The 27,599-nt window shown below is 38.0% G+C and overlaps 1 pseudogene; it reads right to left on the bottom strand.

Annotated features, from left to right (window-relative positions):
* Nucleotides 1–738: 738 nt before the first annotated feature.
* Nucleotides 739–24,717, bottom strand: LOC131820989 (small ribosomal subunit protein eS1-like; annotated as a pseudogene).
* Between the last annotated feature and the right edge of the window lie 2,882 nt (nt 24,718–27,599).

The raw sequence follows: 27,599 nt of genomic DNA, 5'->3' as shown, positions 1-27,599 counted from the left end.
ATGGAAAACAAGACCCTTGATTCGGTTTGTTTATGAAAACAATGAAAAGTATATAATAAAAAGATGTCATGGTTGTTTGTTTATGAGATAGTATAAAAAAGTAATACAGAGAAATTTTTTTCTTTAAACTAAGAAGTGTGATAAAACTGGATGATTTTTTCTTTCTTTCTTTCTTTTTTAAAGATTTTATTTATTTATTTGACAGAGAGAGATCTCAAGTAGGCAGAGAAGCAGGCAGAGAGAGAGAGGAGGAAACAGGCTCCCCGCTGAGCAGAGAGCCTAATGCGGGACTCGATCCCAGGACCCTGGGATCATGACCTGAGCCGAAGGCAGAGGCTTAACCCACTGAGCCACCCAGGTGCCCAAGGATGATTTTTTTCTTATTAAAAATGTAACATAGGATACAAAGTAGTAGCAGGATAAAACTTTAATTGTTAATATGCTAATAAAATGTTCTGCACATATACAGAGTCTATCAAAAAAATCTCACATCAGAAGGAGAAGGTCAAATAAAAAACAAAACAGGAAAACCACAAAAAGAACTGAGAACCAAAGCAGAAACTGAGAAAAGGAATAAGGAACAAAATCAAAACACTGGAAATATCAAACGCAGATGTTAAAAGAAGAGCTGGAAGAAATACTTCAACAAGAAAACAAACAAACTTGGAAGAATTAAGATGGCAGAGGAATAGTTGGACCATAAACTTGCCTCATCTCTCAAACACAGCTAAATAATTATCAAATCATCCGAACATCCAAGACTTCACCCTGAGGACCGAGAGAACAAACCCACAAGTCTACAAGTAGAGAAGTGACCACCTTCTGAAAGGTAGGAGGTGTGGAGAGTTCATTTTGGGGTATAAGAACTGTAGGTGCTGTGAAGGGAAAGGACCTTTATTTATGGAGACTACCGAAAGGTATTATAAGCAGCAAAGTGCAAAACCTGAGGTTTTAGAAGTCTGCCACCACCAAGGTGATACTTGGCTTAGAGTGGCTCAGGTGGGGAAGGGGGTGGAGACCCAGGAGTGGGCAGTGTGATCTTAGGATCTTCCAGGTCACAAGAAGAATGGCTGGCATCAACGTGCTGCTCTGTTCCCAGACATAGAAGTGGGGATTCTGGCTGCGGGCAGCAAGCCTGGGTGCTAGCTCTCTACTCTACCTTGCCATAAACTCAGAAGCACTGTGTGGTCATGCAACTGCTTTCCTGGAACAGGCCAGCAAATGGCAAAAGCATGGTGAGACCCTCCCTCAGAGGATCAGTATGGGTCTGCATTTGAAACCTAATCTCATGACTGAGATAAAACAGCTCAGACATAGGCAGGGTGAAGAAAGGGATATGACACAAACAGAGAGCACAAGAGGGTGATTGTTTACTCTCCCGAGGGCTTCCTGAAGAGTGGCAGGTGCAAACTCAGGACTCTGGGGCTAAAGAGTGGGGTACAGCTGTTTTTACCCCACCCATCAGCCCTGAAAGTCTTCAGGGAGTAAAACAGTGCCACCTAGTGGAGGCCAGAGCCCCATACACCAAGCCTCGCCCTCTCTGTGCCCTGCAGGCACATCTCTACCAGGGCAAGTCCACCAGAGAATCAGTGCAACAGACCTCCTCCCCCAGAAAACCAGCACAAACACCTTCCATACACCAAATCTGCTGATCAGAAGGAGCTGTAAAGTTTCAGCTCTTGGAGAAATAGGATAGAGCTTTCTTTTATTTATTTTTATTTTTTATTAATTTTTATTTTTCTTATTTTTAATTCTTTTTTATCTTTTTTCATTTTTTACTTTTATAAATATCTTTTATTTTATTTTATTTTATTATTTTATTATTTATATTTTTGGATCCGGTTTCTTTTCACAAGCAGACCAAAGCACACCCAGGATCTCGTGTTTTTTGTTGTTGTCATTGTTGTTTTATTTTTGTTTTTGTTTTTTTGGATAAAATGACAAGAGAGAGGAATTTACTACAAAAATAATAGGAGGGACGCCTGGGTGGCTCAGTGGGTTAAGCCGCTGCCTTCGGCTCAGGTCATGATTCCGGGGTCCTGGGATGGAGTCCCACATCAGGCTCTCTGCTCAGCAGGGGGCCTGCTTCCCTTCCTCTCTCTCTGCCTGCCTCTCTGCCTACATGTGATTTCTCTCTGTCAAATAAATAAATAAAATCTTTAAAAAAAATAATAGGAAGTAGAACTAACAGTTAAGGATTTAATACAGTTATATGTAAGATGTCTGAATGAGAATTTAAAACAACAATTATAAGGATACTAGCTGGGTTTGATAAAAGCATAGAAAACACTAGAGACCCCCTTAATGCAAAGATAAAAGAACCAAAATCTAATCAAACCAATATTAAAAATTCTATAACTGAAATGCAAACCTGAATGGATGCCATAACATGAGGATGGGTGAATCAGAAGAATGAATCAATCATAGAAATACCTTATGATCTATCAATTGCACTACTAGGTATTTACCCAAGGGGTACAAAAATACAAATTTAAAAGGGTACCTTCTCCCCAAAGTTCATTATCAACAGTAGTCAAATTATGCAAAGAGCCCAATGTCCATTTACTGATGAATGGATAAAGAAATTATGGTGTAGATACATAATGGACTATTACTCATCTATCAGAAAAAATGAAATCTTGTCATTTGCAATGATGTAGATGAAGCTAGAGTGTATGATTTAAGTGAAATAAGTCAGTCAAAGAAAAATAAATACCATATGATTTCACTTGTATGTGGAATTTAAGAAACAATACAGATGAACATATGGGAAGGGGAAAAGAAAAAAAAAGAAGAGAAGGAAACAAACCATGAAACTCAAAGATACAGAACAAACTAAGCATTGATGGAGGAAGGTGTGTGTTGGGAGGGATGAAGTAGATGGTTGATGCATATTAAGCAGCCCACTTGCTTTGAGCACCAGGTGTTTTATGTAAGGGATGAATCACTGAACACTACTCCTGAAACCAATAATGCAGTTTGTTAACTAATTAGACTTAAAAAAAAAAAAAAACTGAAGAAGAAAGAAAAAAGAAAATAAACTTAGAGACCATCAGGCTTATAGAATGTTGTACCTGATGTTACAATGATGTTTTGAGCCCTTTGACTAGGGGTCAAGAACCACAAGCCCAGTCTTAAAACCCAGCCACACAGAGAAACATTGTGAGCCTGGATTGTTTCAGGTGTCTTCAAAGTCTTTTAACTTATCCAAATGCCCCACAATTATACCTCTTATCTAACACTCCTCCCTCATCCAGGGAAATATGTTGAAAATCCTTGCCATTGGGGCACCTAGGTGGCTTAGTTGGTTAAGCAACTGCCTTCAGCTCAGGTCATGATCCTGGAGTCCTGGGATTGAGTCCCACATCAGGGACTCGGCAGGGAGTCTGCTTCTCCTTCTGACCCTCCTTCTCATGCTCTCTCTCTCTCTCTCTCTCTCATTCTCTCTCTCTCTCTCTCTCAAATAAATAAATAAAATATTTAAAAAAGAGAAAAAAAATCCTTGCCATAAAGGAAGGAAGCAGGCTCCTTTACTCAGAACTGCTTAATTTGCCCTTAGTCCTGTAAATCCAGCTTGATACTCAGAGAGCAGGAGAAAAGGTCCTGGGTACCCACCTCCTCAAGCTTTGATACATAAATGGAGTTTATGCTTCATCTAATAGAGATAATTCAGTCACCAGTTGATATTTGTTGCATGCTAAATAATGAATGATATGGGATGAATATACTTGTCTCAGTTCCAAATTTTTTTTCAGATATTATATGGTACAAGCTGGATAGCTAGTTTGTGCAATCATATCCTGAATGCCCCTGGTATTTTTAAGTGTATATTTTAATTTCCATTAGTTAACATACAGTGTTATATTAGTTTCAGGTATACAATATAGTGATGCAACAATCCCATACGTCACCTAGTGCTAATCAGGGCAAGTGCACTCCTTAATACCCACCTTCTGTTTAACCCATCCCCCCCATCTACCTCCCCTCTGGTAACTATCATTTGGTTCTCTATTCTTGTTACTCTCTCTATGTTAATCTGTTTTGTTTCTTAAACTCCACATATGAATGAAATCATATGGTATTTGTTGTTCTCTGACTCTCTTATTTTACTTAGTGTAATACCCTCTAGCTCAATCCACACCTTTGCAACTTATTTTACTTAGTATAATACCCTCTAGCTCAATCAACATCTGTGCACATGGCAAGATTTCATTCTCTTTTTGGCTGAGTAAAATTCTGTTGTTTATATATACCAAATCTTCTTTATCTATTCATCAATTGTTGGACATTGGTTCCATAATTCGGCTATTATAAATGCTGCTATAAATATAGGGGTTCATGTGTCCTTTGAATTAGTGCTTTTGTATTCTTTGGGTAAATACCCAGTAGTGTAATAGCTGAATCATGGGGTAGTTCTTTTTTAAATTTTTTGGAGAAAGATCCATACTGTTCTCCACACTTTGCATCCCACAAACAGTGCAGGAAGGTTCCTTTTTCCCCACATCCTGGCAAACTCTAGTTACTTCATGTGTTTATTTTAGCCATTCTGAGAGGTGTGAAGTGATATATTCTTGTAGGTTTGATTTGAATTTCCCTGATGGTAAGTGAAGAACAACTTTTCATGAGCCCATTGGCCATCTGTATGTCTTCTTTGGGAAAATGTCTGTTCATGTCTTCTGCCCAATTTTTAATTGGATGATTTGTTTTTTGGGTGTTGAGTTTGATAAGTTCTTTATATATTTTAAATAATAACCCTTATTGAATATGTCATTTTCAAATATGTTCTCCCATTCTGTATATTGCATGTTAGTTTTATTCATTTTTTTTCCTTCCATGTGCAGAAGCTTTTTATTTTGAAGTCCCAATAGTTTATGTTTGCATTTATTTCCCTTGCCCTATGGGACCTATTTAGAAAAAAAGTTGCTATGGCCCATATTAAAGAAGTTACTGCCTGTGTTATCTTCTAGGATTGTTCTAGATTTCAGATCTCACATTTAGGTCTTTTTAATTTTTTTTTAAATTTTTTATTTTTTATAAACATATATTTTTATCCCCAGGGGTACAGGTCTGTGAATTACCAGGCCTACACACTTCACAGCACTCACCAAAGCACATACCCTCCTGTTTTAGCCACCATGCAGTATATCATTAGTTCTTGATGTAGTGTCCATGCTTCATTGTTTGTGTATAACACCCAGAGTTCCATGCAATATGTTCCCCCCTTAATATAATCCATTCTGAATTTGTTTCTGTGTATCCTGTAAGAAAATAGTCCAGTTTGGGGGTGCCTGGGTGGTTCAGTGGGTTAAGCCTCTGCCTTCAGTTCAGGTGATGGTCTCAGGGTCCTGGGATCGAGCCCCACATCAGGCTCTCTGCTCAGCGGGGAGCCTGCTTCCCTCTCTTTCTGCCTGCCTCTCTGCCTACTTGTGATCTCTGTCTGTCAAACAAACAAACAAATAAATAAATAAATCTTATTTAAAAAAAAGAAAATAGTCCAGTTTTATTGTTTTGAATATTGCTGTCCACTTCTAACACCATTTGTTGAAGAGACTGTCTTTTGCCATTGGATATTATTATCTGCTTTGCTGAAGATTAATTGATAATGTAGTTGTTGGTTCATTCCTGGGTTTTCTATTCTGCCACTTTCACTTATGTGTCTCTTTTTGTCCCAGTACCATACCATTTTGATCACTATAGCTTTGTAATATAACTTCAGTTCTGTAACTGTGAAGCCTTCAGCTTTCCTTTTTTTTTTTTTTTTTCTTTCCCCAAGATTGTTTTACTTGTTAGGGTCATTTGTGGTTCCATACAAATTTCAGAATTATATTTGTAGGTCTGTGAAAAAAACATTGTTGATAATTTGATAGGGATTGCATTAAATTTGTAGATTGTTTTGATAATATAGACATTTTAACAATATTTGTTCTTCTGACTCATGAACATGAAATTTATTTTCATTTTTTGGGTCATCTTTAATTTCTTTCATCAATGTTTTATAGTTTTCAGAGTACAGATCTTTTACCTCTTTAGATTTATTCCTAGGTATCTCACTTTTTTGGGTGAAATTATAAATGAGACTCTTTTCTTAATTTCTTTTTCAGCTATTTCATTGTTAGTGTATAGAAATGCAACAAATTTCTATACATTGATTTTGTATCCTGTTATTCAACTGAGTTTGTTTATCAGTTTTGGCAGGTTGTTTTGTTGTTGCTTTTTGTTTCTTTTCTTTTTTTAGTGGAGTTGTTCAAGTTTTCTGTATATAGTATCATGTCATCTTTGTATAGTGAATGTCTTATTTCTTCCTTACCAATTTCGATTATATATATATATATTTAAAAAATATATATATACATATATATAGTCTGTTATCTGTGTCTAGGATTTCCAGTACTATGTTGAATAAAAGTGGTGAGAATAGACATCCTTGTTTTGTTCCTGACCTTAAAGAAAAACTCTTCATTTTTCCCCGATTAAGATAATGTGGGGTTTTCATATATGGCCCTTATTATGTTTAGGTGTGTTCCCTCTAAACCTACCTTGTTTGAGATTTTTATCATGAATGGATGCTGTACTTTGTCAAATATTTTTTTGCATCTATTGAAATTATTATCTTGTTATTTTTTTTTAAGATTTTATTTATTTATCAGAGAGAGAGGGGGGAGAGAGCAAGCACAGGCAGACAGAATGGCAGGCAGAGGCAGAGGGATAAGCAGGCTCCCCGCTGAGCAAGGAGCCTGATGTGGGACCCGATCCCAAGACGCTGGGATCATGACCTGAGCTGAAGGCAGCTGCCTAACCAACTGAGCCACCCAGGCATCCCGATTATCTTGTTCTTATCCTTTCTCTCATTGATATGATATATCATGTTGATTGATTTGCAAATTTTGAACCACCCTTGCAAACCAAGGAATAAATCCCACTTGATTATAGTGAAAGAATTTTTTAATGTATCATTAGATGTATCATTGGATTTGGTTTGCTAGTATTTTGTTGAGGTTTTTTTTGCATTTCTGTTCATCACAGACATTGGCCTGTCACTCTCTCTCTCTCTCTCTTTAAACATTACAAATAAGATTTATTTTTATTTGTTACAATTAAGTGTCTGAACTTTAGATAGATCCTTGGATTATTGGTTCATTTTATCAGCTCCTTCAACTTTAGCACTTGTCTTATCCCCAGTAGCTTTTCCAGACTACAGATTTCACCAAGAAACTCCACTTTGTTTGTTGAGAGAGAGAGAAAGTGTGTGAGCAGGGGAAAGGGCTCCCAGGTGGACATTGAGCCCAATGTGGGGCTCAGTCTCATAACCCTGAGATCATAACCTGAGCCAAAATCAAGAGCCAGAGGCTTAACTGATGGAGCCACGTAGGCACCCCACATTTTATTTTTCTAACAAAGTCATCACGGAGTGGATAAATGGGCTGACAACACTTTCTATGTCTTTTCTGATTCTATTTGGAATCAGTTTATTGACTACTTCTTTCAAGTCATTTGTCTGCACCTCTCAGGTCATGATTTCCATCATCTTTTTCCAAATTTGGCAGACCTGTTTGTACTGAGCATAAGAGGTTTTCCAAATCTAATTGTTATACTTTTTCAGTAAAACCTACAGAAACTAGACAAAATAAATAGCCACTGATAGTCTTGACATCAACATAAGCTTCAATCATGATCTGCCTTTTTTTTTTTTTTTTTTTTTTTTTTTTAGCATGAAGTACATTTTGTCACAGGTAAGATCCATGGCATGAAAATTAGTCAGGCAGTGTTTTCCCTAGACATCCTCAGTAATTAGCTTGAATTTTCTAAATGTAATTTCATCATTCTGCAGATCAGTAAGGCTCACTTCAAAAAGAATTCCCTTGAGGCCATTAGATGTGATTTTGGTTGCTTGAGTTCTTTTGACTGTTTTTTTTTTTTTTCACCCAATATATCTTATATTGAATGTAGGTGGTGCTTTCACATCAAACCAATTTTTCTCAGAAAATGGATCAACCACTTTATTCTTGCCTCCCATTTTGCTGCCTTTCATAAGGTGTTTGTTTTTGTGGACTACCGTGGTACTGCTCAGGGAGCCAAAAGCCTGTAATTGTCTTTCTTTTTTCTTTCTTTCTTTCTTTTTCTCTTTCTTTCTTTGTTTCTTCTTTCGTGTCTTTATCTTTTTTTGGTATGAGAATAATGCTGACCTCATAGAATGAATTTTGAAGTTTTCCTTCCTCTTCTGTACTTTGGAATAGTTCAAGAAGAATGGTTATTGATTCTTCTTAAATATTTGGTAGAATTAATCTGTGAAGCCATCCAGTCCTTGTCTTTTGTTTGTTGGGAGGTCTTTTGTTTTGTTTTATTTTTTTCATTTTTTTAAAAGATTTTATTTATTTATTTGACAGAGAGAGAGATCACAAGTAGGCAGAGTGGCAGGCAGAGTGAGAGGAAGGGAAGCAGACTCCCTGCTGAGCAGAGAGCCTGATGTGGGACTCAATCCCAGAACCCTGAGATCATGACCTGAGTCAAAGGCAGCGGCTTAACCCACTGAGCCACCCATGCCCCCCATTTTTTGTTTTTTGCCTATTTTTGTTTTTGGCTTTTACTGATTCAATTTCTTTGCTGGTAATCGGTCTGCATAAATTTTCTAATTCTTCCTGTTTCCATTTTGTTAGTTTCTATGTTTTTAGGATTTTATCAGTTTCTTCCAGGTTGTCCAGTGTGTTGGCAGATAACTCTCATAATATTCTATTATAATTGTATTTATTTGCTGTTAGTTGTTATTCTCTCTTATTTGTGATTTTATTTGACTCATTTCTCTTTTTTTTTTTGATAAGTCCAATTAGAGGTTTATCAATTTTATTTATTTTTTCAAAGAATCACCTCCTAGTTTCATGGATTTATTCTATTGTATGTTTAGTTTCAATATAATGTATGTCTGTTCTATTCTTTGTTATTTCATTTTCAGTTGTTTCCATGTAATTCTTTATTTATTCTTTTATTTCATGGTTGATCCATTCATTGTTTAGTACTGTGTTATTTAACCTCCATGTATTTTTGGTCTTTATAGATGTTTATCTTGTTGTTGACTGCTAGTTGCATTGTTGTGGTCAGAAAAGATGCATGGTATGACTATTCATTCATTCATTTATTCATATTTGGTGAAGGCTGTTTTGTGACCCAATATGTGATGTATTCTAGGGAATGTTCCATGTGCACTTGAGAAGCATGTGTATTCTGCTCTTTTACGATGGAATGTTCTGAAAACATCTTCCAAATCCATCTGGCCCAGTGTATTATACAGAGCCCCTCTTTCTTTGTTGCTTTTCTGTTTAGATGATATATCAATGGACATGAGTGAGGTGTTAAAGTCCGATACTATTATGGTATTATTATTTACATTTGTTAGTAATTATTTTATGTATTTTGGTTATTAATTCCTTATTAAGTATATGGTTTGCAATTTTTTTTTCAATTCTGTATGTTGTCTTTTCATTTTATTGTTACTTTTGCTATCGAAAAATATTTTAGTTTAATGTAGTACCACCTATTTTTTTTAATTGTGCTTTAAGTGTCATATCAAAAAAATTCAGTGTTAAAACCCATGTCAAGAATTATTTTCTTATGTTTTATTTTAGGAGATTTATGGTTGTACTGATGGTTTACACTTAAGCCCTTAATCCATTTCAAGTCAATTTTTGTGTGTAGTGTAAGAAATGGATATAGTTTCATTCTTTTGCACATGAATATCTCGTTTTTCCCAGCAATGTTATTAAAGAGACTGTTTTATCCATTTAGTATTTTGGCTCGTTTGTCAAATATTAATTAACAATATTTATAAACATATATTTTTTATATACGTTTATAAATATTGTTAATTAATATTTGACACAAAGAAATGGAAAAATGTTCCATGCTCCTGGATTGGAAGAATAAATATTGTGAAAATGTCTATGCTACCTAAAACAATATTTAGAATTAGTCGACAAATATATGTGGCTTTCTTTTCAAAGTCCTAGTTTTGTTCTATTGATCTGTGTATCTACTTTTATGTCAGTAAAATACTGTTTTTTTAAAGATTTTATTTACTTATTTGACAGAGAGAGATCACAAGTAGGCAGAGAGGCAGGCAGAGAGAGAGGGGGAAACAGGCTCCCCACTGAGCAGAAAGCCCAATGTGGGGCTCAATCCCAGGACCCTGAAATCATGACCTGAGCCAAAGGCTTAACCCACTAAGCCATCCAGGCACCACAGTACCATACTGTTTTGATTACTATAGCTATAAAGTATAGCTTAAAATCCAGAATTGTGATACGGTATTTTTTTTTCTTCTTTCCCACTTTTACTTTGGTCACTTTGGGTTTTATATGGTCCCATAAAAATTTTAGTTTTTTTTTTTTTTTCATTAAAAACTCACACTGAGGGGTGCCTGGGTGGCTCAGTGGGTTAAAGCCTCTGCCTTCAGCTCAGGTCATAATCCCAGGGTCCTGGGGTCGAGCCCTGCATGGGGCTCTCTGCTCAGCGGGAGGCCTGCTTCCCCCTCTCTCTGCCTGCCTCTCTGCCTACTTGTGATCTCTGTTTGTCAAATAAATAAATAAAATCTTTTAAAAAAAACTCACATTGAGATCTTGAGAAGTTTGTACTGAATGTGCAGATGACTTTGGATGGTACTGATATTTTAACAGCATTGGTTATCCAATTTATGAACATAGGATATCTCTCCATTTATTTGTGTCTTCTTTGATTTATTTGATCAATGACTTGTTTTCAGAGTAGAAATATTTCAACTCCTATGCTAAACTTATTCCTAAATATTTTATTATTTTTAAAGCTATTCTAAATAGGATTGTTTCCTTCATTTATTTTTCAGATAATTTGCTGTTAGTATATAAAAAACACTATAGGTATACCTCAGGGATATTGCAGGTTTAGTTCCAGACCAACACAATAAAGTAAATATCACAATAAAATGAATAAGATGAACTCACAAGTGCAGATATATTTTGCTGGGCTTTTCTTCATTGGGAAACTTTTGATTATTGATTCAATCCCCTTACTACAATTGGCTGTATTCATACTATTTTCCCAATTAGTCTTGCTTGTGTCCGATCTAAGTTTTATTACTTTATTCTATCTACTAACTCTGGACTCAGTTTGTTCTTTATTCCCAGTTCCTTAATGCATAAAGTTAGGTTGTTCATTTGGGATCTTTCTTCTTAACAGAGGTAATTATTGCTAAGAACTTAGCTCTTAGATCTGCCTTTTCTGCATCCCATAAGTACTAGCATGCTGTGTTTCCATTTTAATTTGTCTCAGTATACTTTTAACTTTGACCTTTAACTCATTAAAGGTCATTAATTCATTAAAGGTCATTCCATTAGTTGTTCATGAGAATATTGTTTAATTTCCATGTATATGTAAATTTTCTAGTTTTCCTCATTATTGATTTCTAGTGTGATCAGAAAAGATACTTGGTTTGACTTCCATCTTCTTGAATTTGCTAAGACTTGTTTTCTGACTGAATATATTGCCTATCCTAGAAAATGTGCACTCAAGAAGAATGTTTATTCTGTTAATGTTGGAAAGAATGTTCTGTATATGTCTATTAGGTCCTTTTTGTCTATCATACTGTTAAATCCACTGTTTTAATTCTCTGTCTCAACAATCACATCATTGTTGCGAGTGGGGCAGGGTTAAAGTCCCAACTATTATTGTATTGCTGTTTATGTCTCTTTTTAGTTCTCTAAGTTGTTTTTTTTTTATTATGTTTAGTTAGCCACCATATAGAACATCATTAGTTTTTGATGTAGTGTTCAGTGATTCATCAGTTGCATATAACACCTAGTACTCAACCCAACAGGTGACCTCCCTAATACACATCACCTGACTACACCATCCCACTATCCCCTCCCCTCTGAAACCCTCAGTTTGTTTCCCAAAGTCCAGAGTCTCTGATGGTTTATCTGCTTCTCTGATTTCTTCCTCTTCACTCTTCCTTTCCTTCCCGTATGATCCTTTGTGCTATTCCTTATGTCCCACATATGAATGTAACCATATAATATTTGGCTTTCTCTGCTTGACTATTTTCACTTAATAATCCCCTCCACTTCTTTCCATGTCCATACAAATGGTGGGTATAAATCTTTCTGATGGCTGACTAATAATCTATTGTATATATGTACCACATCTTCTTTATTCATTCATGTGTTTAAGGGAATCTTGGTTCCTTCCATAGTTTGGCTACTGTGGACATTGTTGCTATGAACATTAGGGGGAATGTACTCCTTCTTTCACTACATTTTTATCCTTGGGGTAAATACCTAGGTCCTAGGTTTGCTGGGTCCTAGGGTAGCTCTATTTTTAACTTTTTAAGGAACCTCCACACTGTTTTCCAAAGTGGCTGTACAAACATGCATTTCCACCAAGAGTGTAAGAGGTTTCCCCTTTTTCCACAGCCTCTACAACATTTATTGTTTCTTGCCTTGTTAATTTTAACCATTCTGAACTGGTGTAAGGTGGTATCTCTTTGTGGTTTAGATTTGTATTTCCCTGATGGCTAGTGATGTTGAATAGTTTTTCATGTGTCTGTTAGCCATTTCTTTGTCTTCTTTGGAGAAGTGTCTGTTCATGTCTTCTGCCCATTTTTAAGCTGGATTATTTGCTTTTTGAGCGTTGTTTTAGAAGTTCTTTATAGATCTTGGATACCAGACCTTCATCTGTAATGTCATTTGCAAATATATTTTCCTATTCTGTGGGTTGCCTCTTTGTTTTGTTGACTGTTTCCTTTGCTGTGCAGAAGATTTTTATCTTGATGAAGTCCCAAATGTTCATTTTTACTTTTGTTTCCCTTGCCTTTGGAGATGTGTCTTGAAAGAAAGTACTGTGGCAGATGTTGAAGAGGTTACTGTCTATGTTCTCCTCTAGGATTTTGATGGAATCTTGTCTCACATTGAAGTCTTTCATCTATTTTGAATTTATCTTTGTGTGTAGTGGAAGAAAATGGTCGAGTTATATCATTCTACATGTGGCTGTCCAATTTTCCCAGCACCAGGAAATGTGCTTTAAATGTTGAAAAAGAAAAACAAAACTGGGGACATCATATTGCCTGATTTCAAGCTTTATTATAAAGCTGTGATCATTAAGACATCATGATACTGGCAAAAACAAAACAAAACAATTGAACAAACAAATAACCCAGACACATAGGCCAGGGAAACAGAGTAAAGAGCCCAGATATGGACCATGAACTATATGGTCAAGTAATCTTCAACAAAGCAGGAAAAAAATATCCAATGCAAAAAAGACAGTTTCTTCAATAAATGGTGCTGGGAAAATTGGACAGTTATGTATAAAAGAATGAAACTCAACCATTTTCTTACACATTACACATTTCTTATACATTTTCTTACAAAATGTGTAATTTTTTACAAAATTTCTTACAAAATTTATTACACATTTTCTTACAAAAATAAACTCAAAATGGCTGAAAGACCTCAATGTGAGACAGGATTTCATCAAAATCCTAGGAGAACATAGGCAATAACCTTTTTGACCTTGGCCACAGAAAGTTCTTTCAAAACACATCTCCAAAGGCAAGAGAAACAAAAGTGAAAGTGAACTGTGGGGTATTCATCAAGATAAAAATCTTCTTCACAGCAAAAGAAACAATCAGCAAAACTATGGAATAGGAGAAGATATTTGCAAATGACACTACAGACTGAGGACTGATATCCAAGATCTATAAAGAACTTATCAAACTCAACACCAAACAGAACAGACAATTCTCCAATGAAGACATACAAATGGCTAGCAGACACATGAAAATTACGTTCATCATCATTAACCATCAGGGAAATTCAAGTCAAAACCACACTAAGATTCCACCTTACACCAGTTAGAATGGCAAAAATTAGCAAGGCAAGAAACAACAAATGTTGGAGAGGATGTGGAGAATGGGGAACACTCTTACACTGTTAATGGGAATGCAAGTTGGTGCAGCCACTTTAGAAAACAGTTTGGATGTCCCTCAAAAGATTAAAAATAGAGCTACCCTATGACCTGACAATTGCACTATTGGGTATTTACCCCAAAGATACAAATGTAGTGAAAAGTAGGGCCATATGTACCCCAATGTTCATAGCAGCAATATCCACAATAACCAATCTAAGGATAGGGCTGAGATGCCCTTCAAAAGACAAATGGACAAGGAAGATGTGGTCCATATATACAATGGAATATTACTCAACCATCATAAAGGATGAATACCCAACTTTTGTGTCAACATGGATGGGACTTGAGGAGATTATGCTGAGTGAAAAAAGTCAAGCAAAGAAAGTTAATTATCATATGGTTTCACTTACTTGTAGAACATAAGGAATAACATGAAGGACCTTAGGAAAAGGTAAGGGAAAGAAAAGGGGGGCAAGCCGGATGGGGAGAGGACCCATGAGAGACTGTAGACTCCAAGAAACAAACTGAGGGTTTTAGAGGAGAGGGGATGGGTGAGCCTGATGATGGGAATTAAGAAGGACACATATTGCATGGAGCACTGCATGTTATAGATAAACAATGAATCTTGGAACACTACATCAAAAACTAATGATGTATTATATGGTGACTAACATAACACAATAAAAAATAATAATTTAAAAATAAAATAAAATATAATTTTTCTGATATAAGAATTGCTACCCCAGCTTTCTTTTGAGGTCTGCTGGCATGATAATGGTTTTCCATTGCCTCGCTTTCAATCTGGGGGTATCTTTATGTTCAAAATCAGTCTCTGATAGACAGTATAAGGATGGGTCCTGTCTTTTATCCTATCTGCAACCCTATGCCATTTTATGGGAACATTTAGGCCTTTTGCATTCAGAGTAACTACTGAAAGATATTTAGTTCCATCATATTGCCTGTAATGTCCCTGTTCTCTGTAAATTATTGGTGTATATTACTCTTGAGGTGTTTCTTCTTTTATAGAATCCCCCTTAATATTTCATAGAGGTCTGGCTTGGTGATCACATATTCTTTCAGTTTCTGCTGATCCTGGAAGCTCCGTGACTCTCTGCCCATTCTGAATGACAGTGTTCCTGGGAAAAAACATTCTTGGCTGCATGTTCTTCTCATTTAGTACCCTGAACATATCTTGCAAGCCCTTTCTGCTTTACCAGGTCTCCGTGGACAGGGCTGATGTTATTCTGGGAATAGAATGGGTATAGCCATTGGGTAAGAAATATCTTCCTCTAGGTGCATGGGTAAGAAATATCTTCCCCTAGGTGCTCTCAGGCTAGCTTCCTTGGCTCTAAGATTAACAAGTTTTATTATTATACGCAAGGGTTTTGGTCTATTTTTATTGATCTTGGGAGAGTTCCTCTCTGCCTCTGGGACACGAATGCATGTCTTCTTCCCCAGATTAAGGAAGTTCTAAGCTATGAATTGCTCAAATATATCTTCTAGTCCTTTCTTTCTTGCTTCACCCCCTCAGGTATCCCAATAATAATGAAACTGGAACATTTCTTGGTGTCATTTATCTCTCAAAGACTGATGTCATGGACTTCTAATTACTTATCCCTATCCTCCTCAACTACCTTCCTTTCTATCAGCTTATCTTCTAGATCACTAATACTTTCTTTCTGTGCCATTTACCTTGGCTGTCAGAGTATCCAGTTTAGACAGCATGTCATTCCATTTATGGCATTTTAATATTTCTTTTTTTTTAAGATTTTATTTGTGTATGTGACAGAGAGATACACTGACAGAACAGAAGCAGAGGGAGTGGGAGAAGGAGAAGTAGGCTCCCTGTTGATCATGAAGCCTGATTTGGGCCTCAATCCCAGGATCATGACCTGAGCCAAAGGCAGATGCTTAATGACTGAGCCACCCAGGTACCCCTGAATATGGCTTCTATTCATTAGATTCCATAATTCCTATAGTCTTTCTTCACTCTTTTTTTTTTTTTTAAAGGACTCTTTTTTTTTTTTAAGATTTTTATTTATTTATTCGACAGAGAGAAATCACATGTAGATGAGAGGCAGGTAGAGAGAGAGAGAGAGGGAAGCAGCCTCTCTGCTGAGCAGAGAGCCCGATGCGGGACTCAATCCCAGGACCCCGAGATCATGACCTGAGCCGAAGGCAGCAGCTTAACCCACTGAGCCACCCAGGCACCCTCTTTCTTCACTCTTTTGCATTCTCTTTTTAAGTTTCTATTTGAATTCCAGTTCATTAATAAACAGTGTAATATTAGTGGCAAGTGTACAATTTAGTGATTCAACAGTTCCATGTAGCACCTTGTGTTCATCACTAATGCACTCATTAATTGCCCATAACCTATTTAACTCATCCCCCATCCCCTCCCTTCTGATGTTCCACACTTTGTTTCCTATAGTTAAGAGTCTGTTTCTTTGTTTGTCCCTCTCTCTTTTTTTCCATTTGCTTGTTTGTTTTGTTTCTTAAATTCCACATGAGTGAAATCATATGGTATTTGTCTTTCTCTGGATGACTTAATGCACTTAGCATAATACTCTAGCTCTGTCCATATCATTGCAAATGACAAGATTTCACTTTTTATGGCTGGATAATATTCCTTTCCATATACATACCACTTCTTTATCCATTCATTAGTCAGTGAACACTTGGGTTCTTTCCATAGTTTGGCTATTATAGATAATGCTGCTATAAATATCTGGATTCCTATATCCCTTTGAGTCTGTATTTCTTAATTTTTTGTGTAAATACTTAGTAGTGCAATTGGTGGATCATAGGATAGTTCTATTTTTAAGGTTTAAGGTTTTGAAGAAACTCCATCCTGTTTTCCAGAGTGCTGTACCAGTTTGCATTCCCACCAACAGTGCAGGAGGGTTCCCCCTTTTTCCTCATTCTCACCAACACCTGTTCTTTATTGTGTTGTTGATTTGAACCATTATAACAGGTGTGAGATAATATTTCATTGTAGCTTTTTAAAGATTTACTTATTTATTTTAGAGAGAGAGAATAAGAGAGAGAGAGCAATCAGCAGGGGAGAGGGAAGAGGAAGAAGCAGAGAGAGAGAGAGAATCATCAAGCAAACTCCCTGCTAAGCACAGACCCTAATGCAGGGCTTGATCCCAGGACCCTGAGATCATGACCCAAGCTGAAATCAAGAGTCAACCTCTTAACAGACTGAGCCATCCAGGCATCTCTCTCATTAGTGTTTTGATTTGTACTTACTTGATGATAAGTGATGTAGTATATTTTCATGTGTCTGTTGGCCATCTGTATGTCTTTATTGGAAAAATATCTATCCATGTCTTCAGCCTATTTTTAAATTGGATTATTTGGGTTTTGGGTGCTGACATTTTTATTCCCTCTCTGGATAATTTCAAATACCCCATCTTCTAGATCACTGATTCATTATTCTACATTATCAAGTCTGCTTTTGAAGTGAAAGGATAACTAACCGCTTGTTTGCTTTTCTGTGAACCACTGGCTTTTAGGTGTAAATTAGGTTATTAATTGCTTATTAATTGCTCCTTTGCCCTTCTGTAACTGCTTGGCTCATAGAAATAATAGAAGACGCCATGATGGCATTCCTACCTTCCCCCTTCTTGTTCCCCCTCCCTGCCTCTCTCCTCCCGTGGGCGGGCCCTCAGAACCAATCAGCTTGTTCCCCCTTCCCGCCTCTCTCTTCGTGCGCCCCACCCAAAACTTGTTTGTACCTGTCTATAAAAACCCGGCACCACCCCAGCCAGGTGTGCTCAGCTAGCAGGAGCTGCTGACCACCCACAGGTGCGCGCTGACCACCCGCAGGTGCCTGCGTAACAATAAAGAACCTCTTGCTGATTGCATCCAGTGGCAGTGTTGGATTCTTGGGTAAGGGGATCCGATCTCGGTGGGACCTCCAGATGAAAGACCCGCGGATCCCCTTACCCAAGAATCCAACACTGCCACTGGATGCAATCAGCAAGAGGTTCTTTATTGTTACGCAGGCGCCTGCGGGTGGTCAGCAGCTCCTGCTAGCTGAGCACACCCGGCTGGGGTGGTGCCGGGTTTTTATAGACAGGTACAAACAAGTTTTGGGTGGGGCGCAACTGATTGGTTGACAGTTAGAACTTTTGAAAAAGGCATACGTGGAGTTTGCTGCTTGGCTTTGGGGACCCGCCGCGTGCAAAGAGAGAGGCGGGAAGGGGGAACAAGCTGATTGGTTCTGAGGGCCCGCCCACGGGAGGAGAGAGGCAGGGAGGGGGAACAAGAAGGGGGAAGGTAGGAATGCCATCATGGCGTCTTCTATTATTTCTATAAGCCAAGCAGTTACAGAAGGGCAAAGGAGCAATTAATAAGCAATTAATAACCTAATTTACACCTAAAAGCCAGCGGTTCACAGAAAAGCAAACAAGCGGTTAGTTATCCTATCTATCTTCTAGGGGAGGGGTCTTTCATTCCCCCCTTTTTCTTTATCATGGATAGAATCTTCTATCCATTCGTTTTGTTCTTGCATGTCCTGCCCTTGCATTGAGCTAGTCCGGGGCTCTGTTTGAGGAGTTGGTATCGCTGTGTCAGTACCATAGTCTGAACAACAGACAGGCGATCTTTAATGAACTGTACTAACCTGTTTAAGACACAAGGACCAAAAGTTAGAATTAATAACAGAATGATGAGAGGGCCCGTTATAGATGACAACAAAGTAGTAAGCCAAGGTAAGTCTGTTGAACCAGTTTTCGCGGTGGAGAAGGGTGAAGAGGGGGTGCAAAGCATCAGCCCCTCTCCATCCTCAGCCAGCCTCCTGCTCCCTCATCATTTCCCCCTGAACAATTTTGACTCTTAAATCTTTAAGGTGGTTGAAGGTGGAAGGTCTCATCTTCTGTAACTTCTTCCTGCTGAATAGGGGCGTAGAGCTGTCCCTACCTACTGGGGTCAATATTGATCAGTGGAGGAATGTATAGGGGAGTTACGAAAGGCAGAGGCAGCCGAATCCAGCGCTGACAGTGAAGAGGCGTCCTCTCACGCGACAAGGATCGTCTGTCATGGTGAAGTCATTGCAGCAATGGAGTCTCGGCACCAAGTAGAGAAACATTGAACAAAGCAACATATTAAGGTTAATGAGGTGATAAAAATGAGAAGCCCGAGAAGGAGATTTGGCCATAGTCCTCCTTCAAACCAGGAACTTAACCAATCACTAAAAGAGAGAGAGAGACTTATCCCTAAGACAAATCTGGACCTGATGTGAAGTTATTACAGTCAGGGACTGTTTTATAGTGAGCTTTGAGGCTCTTTTATAGGAGGGCTGTTCCATGCTTAGCTAAAGCATCTATTTGCAATTGCACCTCAACAGAGGTGGCCTCTAGGATAAATATGACAAAGGGGTGAAACCAATAAGAAGACCTTTGAACGGTCCAGGCTTAACAATATCCTGATTACAGAGGATCACTGGCAAGTGAGAAAACTTGTCAAGAGATAAGGGGAGTTCCCCATGGGTCATCCAATCCACTCATAAAGAAAGTGGGGTCATCCATTATCTCCACAAGTCCATAGTTAATCTTATGGAGTGTGATATGGTGGTTTTTAGGCAATTTCATTATCCCAGCCACACATAAGGTGTTAGTTAAGTTATACAATTGTAGGGGAATCAATCCCATTTTCCAGTTGTTTAATCATGTTCTGTGGGGTCTGCTAATATCCCCACAAAATAATAAGATCGACTAAAGAAGCTATTGTGCAACTTCTCTGAAGTCTACCTCAAATTGTTTAGCTTAGGTAAACAAGCATTTAAAGACAATCAAATCTAGAATTTAATATCCATGAAGGTGTGTTACCGAAACATAATTTTTCTCTCTAAAGTAACCCTCATTTCCAGTGATAGCCAAATCAGGACTAATTCACTTGTGACACAGGTCCAGTTTTAACAAACTTGGCCCATTATTTACATAAGCTCAGCAAGAACAGTGAGTGTGATCAATAGATCTTTTAGAATCTGCTTTGCTGGAACTTTGTATAAGGAATCTCTAGGTTGAACTTTTAGTAGCCTCTCCGGGCCAGAAGCCAAGCCCTGTACTTGCCATGAGGCATGCCTGCAATACCTTTGGGCGAATTCCTCTTCCTGAGACTGCACCTACCAAGGAGTGACATTCTTTACTCACCTGGTGAGGCTGCTGGGAACTCTGTAAGCAAGGTATCAGGCCAACAGTCCCAAGGGGCTTTATGGCTCCAGGTTTCACAAAGTCAACCTTAGTTCCTTAAAGCTGTCTGGTCATATATGAGTCTTTTCTAATATGACATCCCAGTCAAAGCCTTGGTAAAATAACCAGTTTCCAATGGTGTCCTGTTAAAGGAGAACAGATTCTTATTGAACTTATGCAAATGACTGATTGCCATGGAAGAATGAATACTTACTGAGGCCTTTTGGTTTCAGAGGGTTCAGATAGAGAGAAAATTTGAATGCCTTGAGCACTTTTACATCTCTGTAAGTTACAGATAACTAGGAGGAAGTATCCCTAGTCTGGAAGAGCAAACATTAGAGAGAGAACCAGCAATGTTCAAAGTAAGATAAAACATTAAGAGACATAACATTATCATCTTTTAGTTCATTTAGTCCCATATTACTAATTCTGGTGAATGCGGCTTTAGTCAGTTTTGGAAATTCTTAGCCATTTCAGTTTTAGGATTTTCAAGTATATCAAATATCTGTATTTGTCCTGAAAGTCCTTAATAGGAATCTCCTGAAGATAAAACTCATTTTACAAGAGAACTAAAACAATTATAAATGCCAAAAACTCAGAATGGATATGGTTAGAGCTAAAGAGACGTGGGAGTTTACAATTTAGCTGCAAGGAAATCAGGTTACAATTTCTGTGACACATAACATTCTCATAATTACAATATCAAGCGATGATCTCTCAAAACATTAAAACTTTAGAAAGTGTATAGAATTTCTAGAATAGTTATAGTATTTTCCCAAATGTAATCCAAGGTTTATCACTGGTTCAGTAGTACTTTATGAGCAACTTTATATATCAAGGAAAAGCCTGAGTTAAAGAGATTTACAATCTAAATCTTGTCAACATTTGCTAGAATTTTATGAAGTTTTAAAGCACATATGCCTAAATATAATTAGGGATGTTAAACACCTGATAAAACTGAACATAGAAGCTCGTTTTTCTGGGCAGGCAAAGAGAAAACCATTTACATTTTCTTAACAGATCAATTGATCTAAGAAAACATTGTCCTTTTGAACAGAGAATTTCAGTCTTGTACCAATGTACCTTTAAAACCCATTCATTTCAATCTTAATCCATTCTTGACCATAGCTAAAATTCCTTTTCTGAAGATTTCCCTTCACAAACCTTCTACAACTTTCCTTTGCATTCAGGTTTTGTCCCAAGCCATTTCCTTCTAAACAACCATCTCATTTAGGACAAAATTACCTTCCTTTACCTTCAACAAAATGTATTCCCATTCCTTAAATCTTTCTTACATATCTCCTACTTTCCTACATACAGAGTTTCCTTTTATTTCCATCAGTCTTAGTTACACTAAGCAGAACTTTGTATTCTTAGAAACACCTTTAGTTATTAACCAATTGTGAACTGCTACAACAGAATTCTTCAGGTGGCAAATTTATGAATCAGTTAAGTGGCAAACAAGTTTACCAACAGATTTAAATACTCTTAGTTTCTTTGCAGTAAGAAGTCAAAAAGCACAAACCTACATCCAGTAATTAACGACCTAGCATTTTATCCTGCTTGGTTAAGACCTAGATGTCCACAGTTTAATTCCATTTGTCATCCAAGCAAAACTTTAAAACTTTCAGGTTACCAAAGACTTTGAAAGCTATTTCAGCAATTACCCATTAGAGATTTGAGACAGACAATTAACCATCAGTTTAGTTATTCCTTTGCTAACAAATTTTAACAAGTAACACAAGCTTATCTGACCTTCAGTAAACTGATAGAATAAAAGTTTCACAATTACTGCTGTAACTTCAAGGACAGGTCTTATCTTAATTAAATTAATAAACTTAACTTAGTTCCAACACTGATTTACATTCCACCTGGGCCCACTCCATTTTTAATGTTTACCTGAGACATGGTTGGGAAGATCTGGAGTGTGTGGGGGGGTGTTCTTCTTGCTCCTTGACAGTAAGGAGAGAAGGAGCTGTGGTGCATGATCTAGAGGCCAGTCATGCAGGCTGCACGCACGCTGGTACAGAAATAGGAGAAGAGGGAAATAGAAGAAACAAAGTGCTGCCAGGAGGCAGAGAAAGGATTCCCGGTTTCGGAGCTCATAAGCCCCAACAGAGGAGCAGACGCCATGATTTCCCATCAGCCAGCGGGGAGGGGTTAGGCAGTCCAAGTCAGGCCAGAGAACACAGGGAAACTTCCCCGAAACAAAGAGAGTTTTGGCAGCTGCTTGGGAATATTCCTTATAGTCTCTGTCTCGAGTTAGACCAACCCCAGTTGGCTCCAGTAATAGCCATTTACATGGGAAGTGAGTGAGGGAGAAGCCCCATTTTAGAATCAAAGAAAACACCAAGAACAACGAGTAGAACGCACAAAACAATTAACAAAAAGGTCGCTGCGTGGTTTCGGTATACTACCGAAAGAATGGTTTCCACCAGCCCAGGGGAGCCTCGAGGTCTCCCTGCGGTGGACAAACTCCGTCCAGGGCCGAGGGGTACCTCTGGAATGGACAAACGGATATAACCCTCGGCAAGCTGCGGGGCCCCAAAAAAACGGGCCCCTCTGATCCCTGGGGCGTCCCCCAGGGTGGCAGGGGAGAAGTCCGAGTTTGTCAACTCCTTCTCAAGCTGCCTACAAAATACAAAGCAACAACGCGCGCTGTTGTACAAGCACTATACCGCTACCTGCAGTATAGGCCAAACAGAGGCATACAAACGAGAACATGAGACTGGATACAAACGAGAACATGAGACAGGAGACAAGAATGCTGGCCAGCTTACCTCCCGGTGGGAGTCAGTTGGATCCGTGGGCAGGAGTCCGATGATCTCGGTGGGACCTCCAAATGAAAGACCCGCGGATCCCCTTACCCAAGAATCCAACACTGCCACTGGATGCAATCAGCAAGAGGTTCTTTATTGTTACGCAGGCGCCTGCGGGTGGTCAGCGCACACCTGCGGGTGGTCAGCAGCTCCTGCTAGCTGAGCACACCTGGCTGGGGTGGTGCCGGGTTTTTATAGACAGGTACAAACAAGTTTTGGGTGGGGCGCAACTGATTGGTTGACAGTTAGAACTTTTGAAAAAGGCATACGTGGAGTTTGCTGCTTGGCTTTGGGGACCCGCCGTGTGCAAAGAGAGAGGCGGGAAGGGGGAACAAGCTGATTGGTTCTGAGGGCCCGCCCACGGGAGGAGAGAGGCAGGGAGGGGGAACAAGAAGGGGGAAGGTAGGAATGCCATCATGGCGTCTTCTATTATTTCTATAAGCCAAGCAGTTACAGAAGGGCAAAGGAGCAATTAATAAGCAATTAATAACTTAATTTACGCCTAAAAGCCAGCGGTTCACAGAAAAGCAAACAAGCGGTTAGTTATCCTATCTATCTTCTAGGGGAGGGGTCTTTCAGAAGCTATTGAATTTTTCAATTCAATCAATATATTTTCAGCTCTAGAATTTTGGGGAGATAGTTTCTATGTCTTTGTTGAGCTTTTCACTTTGTTGCTGCATTGTTTCCTTAATTTCAATTAGTTGTCCCTGTCTTTGTGTTCTTCTAGTTCACTAAACTTCTTTAAGAGAATTATTTGTCTGATAGTTGACAAATTTTCCTTTGTTTATGGTCTGTTATTGAAGCTTTTTTAGTTTCATTTGGTGCTTTCATGTTTACTGGATTTTTCCTTATTTTTTAAAGGTTTTATTTATTTATTTGACACAGAGAGAGAGAGTGATCACAAGTAGGCAGAGATGCAGGCAGAGAGAGAGGGGGAAGCAGGCTCCCTGCTTAGCAGAGATCCCAATGTAGGGCTCAATCCCAGGACCCTGAGATCATGACCTGAGCTGAAGGCAGAGGCTTAACCCACTGAGCCACCCAGGTGCCCCTTTTCCTGACTTTTTGATTCCCTATGTTAGTATCTTTGCATCTGAGTGAACTGTATCCTCTATCAGACTTCATGGGCTCACCTTGGCAGAGACAGATTTTCACCTGTCAGATCAAGTTTGGCCTCTGGATATGTCTTCTGCTAACATCCTTCAGCAGGTGCGGCTTGCTGTAAGAGTTTATTTTGGGCCAAGACCACTGACTGAGCTCTGATGTAGGAGAGGGTGCTACTGGCTGGAAACAGTTTGATACACCTATTGACCTGGTTCCCTGCCTAAGCGAGGCTGTAGGATGGGCTCCACATGTTTCCTGGGTTCCCTGGTAAGACTTAACAAATGGATGCAACTGAATACTACATTCAGTAGCAAATGGAGCTATGAATTAATTTCTCTGTACTGGCATGGCACAGGACAGACCCCAGGGTCTCCAAAGATCATTGTTTGGAACCCCAATTTGGTGAGAATGTATATTAAATCACCTACAAGATGGGGTCACCAGTTTTGTTCCACAGATAGGCAAAAGCCATAGACTGTGCTCTCTGTTAAAGTGTCATTGTAAGCAAGGCTGTTGGATGGGCTGCACAACTTCCCATGTACTCTAATTATGCTGCCTAGTTGGGAGGGCTAATGTATGGGGCTGTGAATTAGTTTCCTTACCAGGGCACAGTAAGATAACGTCGCTATGGCTAAAAAGGTTATTTGTGGTTTTACTTCAAGCCAACCCATCTTCCAAGTTTCCTGGCCAAACAAGGCCACTCTGCTCCACAACTGTTCCTGCTAAACTCCCTGCTTGAGTTTCACTGGGCTTTTCAGCTTTCCATATGTTCTGATAAGCATTGTAGTTTCAGCAGGGATAACTTCACTCAACAGTAGGTGTGTCTAAGATTCAGTTCCCTCATCTGGGTGGGATGAGAGGCTCAAAACTAAGCAGCATCCCAGGTTTTCCCAATCAGGCAAAGCATGGATTTTCATAAAAATAACTTATTGGAAATGTCATGGAGTTTGGGAATCAGAACTGATATTCATTTTGAAACATAAGTGTATTATTTTTCACTAGCTGCGTAAACAGGGACAATTTTCTTTCTTTTATTTTTGTAACTCTCATATCACACTATTTTTGGCTTACATTTGCATGTATTGTCAATTTGGGTAATTTATATACACTATGGTATGTAAACTTTTCAGTTATTATGACAAGTGTTTTTTAAAAAAATTTTGTAATATTTGTTTTTCTTTTTTCTTAAGGTTTCATTTAAATTCCAGTTAGTTAATTCAGGTGTTAATTCATCATTCCAGTTAGTTAATTCAGTGTAATATTAGTTTCAGGTGTGGAATTCAGTGATTCATTACTTACATACAACACCCAGTTCTTGTGAAAGTTTCACAATTATTACAAGTATCCATATTTTTAAATTATAAGTAACATTGAAATAGATTTTTTTCTATTGGTTAAATAATCAAAGATAATTCCCAAGACTGAGATACTTTAGGCTAAATATATGGACATTTTTTCATAGTTCTTTGCACATTTTAACTTGTTTCTCTTTTAATATTCTGTAAATTAGGGTTCCACAAGGTTGGTCCAAGGATAAAGAGGGATAACACATGGAAAGCACCTTGCATAACAGTAAACAACAAATGTTTGTTCCTTTCTTTTCTGAGTATGTACCATGATTTGAACATCTAATAAGCTCTTGCATAGGAAAATTAATGGAGATGTTTATAGCACTGTGTAAATACTATCTTGTTAATTACTGATTTAATCATAGTTATGTGAGTAACTGCAGCCTGTATAAATCTATCTCATTTCCCAGAGATCCTTCTGCTTGTTGCTCTCTTCAGTTTTATATTCACATGTCTTGGATTACATTAAGACAAAGCTGCCAGGTGACAGTAGTATCATAAGGAAAATGAATACCTATGTTAATTTCCATTTCTATTCTCAGACTTTAATGTTCTGTGTATCACAAGAGTATGTAAGCCTGAAAACTTTTAAATATATACTTCCTCACAACTGATTTCTAGTTAGTTTGCCAGTTGGCAGCATTGACAGGGAAGTTTCAGGCAAGAAACAACAAAAAAAGTGTGTATTTTACTTGATTTTGATAGTACCTCCAGCAATGGCAGCATTAGAAGTTATTGACTGAGAGCCCTAGAAATTATATAATTTATAATTATATAAGGTCATTGAGCTTTTAGAAGTAGCAATGATGGTTTCTAGAAGTAGCATCACCTGCACAGTGTAATTTCATCAGCAGTGCAATTCCATTAGAAGCAATGGCATGTGAGTACTTCTAATACATCAATTGCAAGTTTGGGTTCTTGAGTTTCAGCCAATGCATTGTAATTGATTATTTTTTTTTAAGATTTTATTTATTTATCAGAGAGAGAGGGGGGGGAGAGAGCAAGCACAGGCAGACAGAATGGCAGGCAGAGGCAGAGGGAGAAGCAGGCTCCCTGCCGAGCAAGGAGCCTGATATGGGACTCGATCCCAGGACTCCGGGATCATGACCCGAGCCGAAGGCAGCTGCTTAACCAACTGAGCCACCCAGGCGTCCCTGATTATTAATTTCTTGGTATAATCTTCTGTTTCTGACTTATCCAACACATTTATTTTGCTTGTCTATACTTTTAAATTATTTTGTAATCAATTACCTGCATTGAAGTACTCCTTATTTGAAATATCTAGTGCATTTTTACTTTCCTAACTGAATGCTAATACACTATACTTAACATAAAAACATGTTTATAAGAAAAATATGATTTTGCTTGCATTATATATTTATAAGTGTTCTATAGTTTTCAAAACACAGATCTTTTACCTCTTTGGTTAGGTTTACTCCCAGGTTATGGGTTTTGGTGTAATTATAACTGGGATCCATTCCTTGGTTTCTTTTTCTGCTACTTCATTACTAGTGTATAGAAATACAACAGATTTATTTACCTTGATTTTGTATCCTGCAAATTTACTGAATTTGTGTATCAATTCTCACAATTTTTTGGTGGAGTCTTTTAGGTTTTCTACATACAGTATCATGTCATCTGCAAATAATGAAAGTTTGACTTCTTTGCCAATTTGGATTTTTTTTTTTCATTATGTTTTCTCATTGCTGAGGCTAGGACTTCCAGTACTATGTTAAATAATGATGGTGAAAGAGGATATCCCTGTCTTGTTCCTGACCATAAAGGAAAAACTCAGTTTTTTTTCACATTAAGGATTATATTAGCTATGGCTCTTTCATAAATCATCTTTATGATGTTGAGATATGATCCTTCTCTCCTTATGTTATTGAGGGATTTTATCAAAAATGGATGCTATACTTCATCATATGCTTTTTCTGCATCTATCGGAACACATGGTTCTTATTCTTTCATTTATTGATGTGGTGCATCATGTTGAATGATTTGCAAATATTGAATCAACCTTGCAGCCCAGGAATAAATCTCACTTGTCCGTGATAGACAATTATTTTAATATGCTGTTGGATTCAACATGCTAATATCTAGTTGATAATTGTTACATCCATGTTCATCAGAGTTATTGGCCTGTACTTCTCTTTTTTAGTAGGATCTTTTTCTGGTTTTAGAATCAAGGTAACGTTGGCCTC

Source organism: Mustela lutreola, chromosome X (genome assembly GCF_030435805.1).
Source record: "Mustela lutreola isolate mMusLut2 chromosome X, mMusLut2.pri, whole genome shotgun sequence".
Lineage (NCBI taxonomy): Eukaryota > Metazoa > Chordata > Mammalia > Carnivora > Mustelidae > Mustela > Mustela lutreola.
The sequence above is the reverse complement of the archived record's forward strand: the minus strand, read 5'-3'. Positions and strand labels throughout refer to the sequence as shown.